Raw genomic sequence first — 5,081 nt, 5'->3', positions numbered from 1 at the left:
TATCGATCGTATGCATCTATATAAATGTAGCAGTAAATCGTGAACACATAAATGCATCGTCGTATGATGCGATGACACGGTCACCCCGATCGACCGTCTCACACAATGGTGAGTCAGGTGGGTAGAGTGACAACCGAGTGCACTCGACATCATCGCCTTACGATGGTGGAGTGGGCGGGATGTTGTCGAGTGCATACTCCTACCAAACAATAAATGGGGGCCTTGATGCTCACACCCGATACATGACGGAAGGAATCTCTGCCATACCGTCTTTGAGTCACACTACCCGAGCGGACCAACAGAGCGAAACAAAGTCCAATTGCTACAATGCTACACTAAACCAACGGAGCCAGAGCGAGCTGTCTCCACGCTTAGTTACTGGACCAGCGGAGCTAAATAGCGAGCGCCACACACATATACCACTAACCCTTGGTGGTGGTGTGTACAGATCGTATAGCGGCGATGTGCTCAGCAATAATGGAGCAGACAATCGCACAATGATGCATGACACTAAACATGACAATATCACGAATAGCATAGCATGATCCATACATAAATAAAAGGTGTACCACAAGTCAATGTATCAGATGGAAGGTACACAAACAGATAGGGTATCAAATAAACCCTAGGTCCTGAACATAATGTATCATATGGTTGTGTCACTACCTATAAAGCAGGTATGATCAGGTAAATAATAATATGCAGTGCATAACGAATAAACAAGCAAACATGTAATAAATCATGTAGTGACCAACCGAAACAAATGGAAAACACAATCATTCTATATGTTAAACATATTATTATACATATCAAAATACATAAGTCAAAGTACCCGCCTCCGATAAAATGGTCCAAATCTGACTCCGAGATACTCGTCTCGCGTCAAAGTCGTGTGCCACCAATGTAATATATTTTATTTAGCTACAATTCTCATAAATAACTAAATAAAAATCTCTAACCCTAAATTAGGGAAAAACCCAAATCATATGACCATCATCCTGTCTAAACAAATTTGACGATCAATTAGGATTAGTTACCTAATCCTCAATCCACCGTTTGATTAAAAATCCAAAACCTAAGTCCAATTACCCATGCATCTAAAACATGATGAATCACATATTCCATTTTAAATTTAATTCAAACATAACCCTAATTCAAATCTACACATGATCATCCTTTATAAAAATGAAATAGCATCAAGACTCACCCAAATCCGGATGGTCTGCCGGTGATCCACAGCAGGAGACCACTTGCTGCCAGTAGCCCTGACTGGAGCGAGGTTGGGGTTGTGGATTTCCAAAACAATATACCCTAAAGAACATCAACAGCTAAACATTAGATCCAGTTACTAATGCATAACCACTATACCAACCACTTACCCCCAATCGACCCTTTTCTTCAGGCTGGAACAGAGGAAGAACTCGGCACTACTTGCTCCTGTTCGAAACCAAACCCGAACACTCATTTGTAGCCTCACAACCCATGAAGTTGCTGAAAATAAAACTCAGGTGGAGTCACTGACCTGAGTAGTCGGAGATGGCCAGATCGGTTCTAGGGCACAGACGAATTCGGCCGCTGGCGCTAGGGCACAGGCGACAACATCGCTGGTTCAGGTCGAGAGACGGCAGTGGCGCCGAATACAAACTAGGGCAGAGGAGTTTGGCCGGCGCTAGATCAGACCGGTGGCAGGCAGAGGTGGTTCGGCAGTGTCTCGGAAAGAAGAAGAGGAAGATGACCGTCACCGGTGGCGCGCGTGAGGTGATCGGAGAGGGCGTCGGCACCTAGGGCTCGACGTCGGGTCGGAGTGGCGGTGACGCGGCTAGGGCTCGGGGTCACTTGGCTGTGGAGAGGGAGAAAAAATTCGGGAGGCAGAGGAGAGGAGAAGTGGCCGAGGGATTTCAGGTTTCAGCGAGGAAGAAATCGCCGGGGCCGGCGGTTAGGGCACAGTCGAGCGCGAGGGGTAGGCGTCGGCGCGAGAAGGGTTGGGTGAGAAGGAAGTTTAGGCACGGGGAGAAAAGAAAATAAATGAAAAGAAAAGGAAAAAGGAATTAATAAAAAAAATAAACATTTCCTCGCTTAAATGGGGTAGCCTTAACAGGATTTTCCGGGCCCCGTTTTTATCCCCGTTAACTCGTCCGTACGAGTTCCGAAAAATTCCCGAAAAATTTCCAAAAATTCCAGAAAATTCCCTTATTAATATTCACCTATTTTCGGTATTTTACATTTTCCCCCACTAATAAAAATTTGGTCCCCAAATTTTGTTATCTACCATCAGCAAGTACTAACAACAGATAAATAGTATGAATGCTGAATGGTAAATAAATCACATACCTCAAGTGAAAAGATGGGGATAACGAGCTCGGATCGTATCCTCGAGCTCCCAAGTAGGCTCCTCGTCTGAATGATGTTGCCATCTGACTTTAACCAGCCGGATAGTCTTGTTCCGCAACTATGTAATGTCAGGCTGAACTGGAACTGGAATATCTGCCAGCACATGCGTCGGGTCGGGCATGTATCTCCGCAGCATAGATACGTGGAATACATTGTGGACGCTTGCCAGGGACGGTGGTAGTACCAGCCGGTAAGCTACCGCTCCGATCCTCTCCAAGATCTCGAAAGGGCCAATATACCGCGGAGCCAGCTTACCTCCGAGGCCAAATCTCTTCACCCCTTTCGTGGGTGAAACTCGCAGAAATACATGGTCGCCAACAGAGAACTCTAGTGGTCTGCGTCTGCGATCAGCGTAACTCTTCTGGCGGTCCTGCGCCTCTGACATCCTCCGTCTGATAGTACTGACCAACTCTACATCCTGCTGAGCTCTATGAGGTCCCAACATCTGGGCCTCTCCAACCTCATCCCAGAGGACGGGTGTTCGACAAGGCCTACCATACAACGCCTCAAACGGTGTCATCTGGATAGCCGAATGAAAGCTATTGTTGTAAGCAAACTCTACCAACGACAGATGGTCCTCCCAACTGCCTCCGAAATCCATAACACATGACCTCAGCAGGTCCTCTAAAGTCTGAATGGTCCGCTCTGACTGTCCATCTGTCTGTGGATGGAAAGCTGTACTGAAACGGAGCTGTGTGCCCAAGGCCTACTGCAGACTCTGCCAGAAACGTGACGTAAACCGTGGATCTCTATCCGAAATGATACTCAACGGAACACCATGTAATCTGATGATCTCTCGGCAATACAGATCTGCCAATCGGTCCAGGGAGTTAGTCCTCCGAATCGCTAAAAAGTGCGCGGATTTGGTTAATCGATCAACGATTACCCAAATCGCGTCATGACCTCGTCGTGTTCTCGGTAAACCCACCATAAAATCCATAGTGATATGTTCCCATTTCCACTCAGGAATAGGAATCCGCTGAAGTAACCCGGCAGGTCTCTAATGCTCAGCCTTCACTTGCTGACAGACAAGACATCTAGCTACAAAATCTGCGATGTCTTTCTTCATACCGTTCCACCAATAGGAACGCCTCAAGTCTCGATACATACGGGTCCCGCCTGGATGGATCGCAAATCGAGAGCTATGAGCCTCCTGAAGTAGCTCCTGTAAGATCGGATGAGACTGAGGTACGCATAATCTGCCTCGGAAGTATATAATACCCTCCTCGTCTCGTGTAAACTCGGTCTGCTGCCTGGAAGCTATCTGACTACTAATGAACTGCAAATGCTGATCACCAGCCTGTGCCTCTCGGATCCTCGTCCTGATCGACGACTGAGCAACCATGGTAACAAGAATACCCTGCCTTGTAGGTCCCTACTCCTCAAGATCTAACTCAGAGAAACTCTGAATCAAGTCTGTGACTGAAGTCCGGTGGCAAGACAAAGTCCCTCTGGACTTCCTGCTGAGTGCATCGGCAACCACATTAGCTTTCCCCGGGTGGTAGCTAATGGTACAATCGTAATCCTTCAGGAACTCCATCCATCTCCTTTGTCGGAGATTAAGCTCCTTCTGAGTGAAAATATATTTGAGACTCTTATGATCAGTGAGAATCTCAAATGTAATACCGTATAGATGATGACGCCAAATCTTCAAAGCATATATGATGGCGGCTAACTCCAGGTCATGAACTGGGTAGTTCTTCTCATGCTCCTTCAGCTTACGGGAAGCATAAGAGACTACTCTGCCGTGCTGCATCAGAACATTACCCAAACCCTGTAGAGAAGCGTCGGTGTAGAGTACAAATCCGTCCTCTCCAGAAGGTAAAACCAAAACTGGAGCCAACACTAATCTCCGCTTCAGCTCCTGAAAGCTGGTCTCGCAATCCTCTATCCACGTAAATTTCACGTCCTTCCTGGTAAGGCGTGTCAGCGGCATAGCAATACGTGAGAAACCCTCGACAAAACGTCGGTAATATCCGGCCAATCCCAGAAAACTACGGATCTCCTGAACTAACTTCGGCTGCTCCCAACTGGTGACAGCCTCGATCTTCTGAGGATCAACTGAAATACCTCTGCTAGAGACCACGTGTCCTAGAACACCGACTGAGGATAGCCAGAATGCACACTTGCTGAACTTCGCGTACAGCTGATGTCGTCGAAGAATCTCCAAAACTGTGCGAAGATGCTGTGCGTGCTCCTCCTCGGAACGAGAGTTGACCAATATATCATCGATGAAGACGATAACAAACCGATCCAGATACTCCAGAAAGATACGGTTCATCAAGTCCATAAAGACCGCTGGAGCATTGGTAAGTCCAAATGGCATTACCAAAAACTCATAATGACCGTATCTGGTACGGAAAGCTGTCTTCTGAATATCTGAGTCTCTGACTCACAGCTGATGATATCCGGATCGCAGATCAATCTTAGAATACACGAAGGTACCTCTAAGCTGATCAAACAAATCATCGATCCGTGGCAATGGATATTTATTTCTGATGGTCACTACATTCAGCTGTCTGTAGTCAATACATAACCTCATGGTGCCGTCTTTTTTCTTGACAAATAACACTGGAGAACCCCATGGAGAAACACTAGGGTGAATAAATCCCCTATCCAAAAGCTCCTGGAGTTGAACCTTCAGCTCGTTTAACTCTTTTGGTGCCATACGATAAGGAGCTTTCGATGCC

The 5,081-nt window shown here is 46.7% G+C and overlaps 1 long non-coding RNA gene across 1 annotated transcript; it reads right to left on the bottom strand.

Annotated features, from left to right (window-relative positions):
- Positions 1-1,186: 1,186 nt before the first annotated feature.
- LOC121982785 lies at positions 1,187-2,001 on the bottom strand. The gene is made up of 3 exons (XR_006112251.1): positions 1,523-2,001; positions 1,380-1,437; positions 1,187-1,311 (listed from the first exon to the last, which is right to left on the bottom strand). It is a non-coding gene; the product is annotated as an uncharacterized LOC121982785 (long non-coding RNA).
- Between the last annotated feature and the right edge of the window lie 3,080 nt (positions 2,002-5,081).

Source organism: Zingiber officinale, chromosome 5A (genome assembly GCF_018446385.1).
Source record: "Zingiber officinale cultivar Zhangliang chromosome 5A, Zo_v1.1, whole genome shotgun sequence".
Taxonomy (NCBI): domain Eukaryota; kingdom Viridiplantae; phylum Streptophyta; class Magnoliopsida; order Zingiberales; family Zingiberaceae; genus Zingiber; species Zingiber officinale.
Note: the sequence above shows the minus strand (reverse complement) of the source record. Positions and strands in the feature narration are given on the sequence as shown.